Genomic DNA, 1210 nt, shown 5'->3' with positions numbered 1-1210 from the left:
GATTCTGTTCGAGTGGAGTGTAAGTATTCACATTATACATAAGTCGTATCTATTGTTTTATGTAATTTACATGAAATTCACAGTGTATACAGGATATAGTCAGAGCCATTTTAATTGATATTAGGATGGTAATCAAACTGCAAGGCAATCAAGCACCTACAAATTAGTTATTAATTAGTTATTGTCGACGCATCAAGACTTTATAGGTATAAATAAACAATTAACTGCGCCGTACGGCCACTTCGTCTATTTTGTACAGCGCCTATATTGTTTCAAAACAGATAACAACACAGCGATGGAAAGGTTCCCATAAACGGCACCGAATACTATTGAACATCACATGTTTAAACAAAAACACATTTATTGTTCTTAAATTGCAGCCGGTGTTTCTGATATTGCTGCTTGGCTGGTATTTTATCCCTGTCTATATTTCCGCTGGGGTAAGTTCGTCTCTTATGTGTTTATAACTTTCTAGTAGTGATTATTCTATTCACATCTCATTTCTTACTATCCAATAACATTCCATTTGGGATGTCTTTATAAGACATTTGCTTGTAACGACGGATGTTTCAGAAATCTGTATCGTCCGAATAAAAGTCTTGTGAAACTATTGTTTCATCATTTACCCAATGTATCCGTTAGGTATCATATTGTTTTATCATGAATGTTGACAGGTGTACACCTTGCCAGAGTATCTTGAGAAGCGTGTCGGTGGAAACAAGATCAGGATTTATATATCGGTTTTGTTCCTGGTGCTCGCTGTTGTCACCAAACTAGCGGTAACTTCATGACTTTTGTTTGACACCCTTTACAGTTACATTGAATAACTAAGCAGTAACTATCCTATTTAACACCCAATACAGTTTTAGTCACCAGGCTAGAGGTAAAGTTCTGTAATTCCTGTGATTTTATGACATTTTTAAGACATTCTTATACTACACCCCACTTCACGGATGTAACGTCACAATGGGACAATAGGGTGGCGTCAGGAGCTCGGAAACATCATAATGCCATGTTTATAAAATTGTATAATTTCTGAGCTAGTTCTTGTAATCGTTATGGCAGACAAATATCCTTCTTTACTGTTTGTTACAGTAGAAGTGGGTCTCTATCCAAGCGTTCATACTTACGTGTAATCTAAATGAACTGTTTTTGTCACAATAAGAGTTGTTCATTATATCAGAAACAATCAAGAAATGTCAAAGTGATA

At 35.6% G+C, this 1210-nt stretch overlaps 1 long non-coding RNA gene across 1 annotated transcript; it reads left to right on the top strand.

Annotated features, from left to right (window-relative positions):
• Positions 1-1052, top strand: LOC110440806. The gene is made up of 3 exons (XR_002461781.1): positions 1-19; positions 381-440; positions 675-1052. It is a non-coding gene; the product is annotated as an uncharacterized LOC110440806 (long non-coding RNA).
• The last annotated feature ends 158 nt before the right edge of the window (positions 1053-1210 follow it).

The sequence above is a fragment of the Mizuhopecten yessoensis genome, unplaced genomic scaffold, assembly GCF_002113885.1.
Source record: "Mizuhopecten yessoensis strain PY_sf001 unplaced genomic scaffold, ASM211388v2 scaffold709589, whole genome shotgun sequence".
Classification (NCBI taxonomy): domain Eukaryota; kingdom Metazoa; phylum Mollusca; class Bivalvia; order Pectinida; family Pectinidae; genus Mizuhopecten; species Mizuhopecten yessoensis.
Note: the sequence above shows the minus strand (reverse complement) of the source record. Positions and strands in the feature narration are given on the sequence as shown.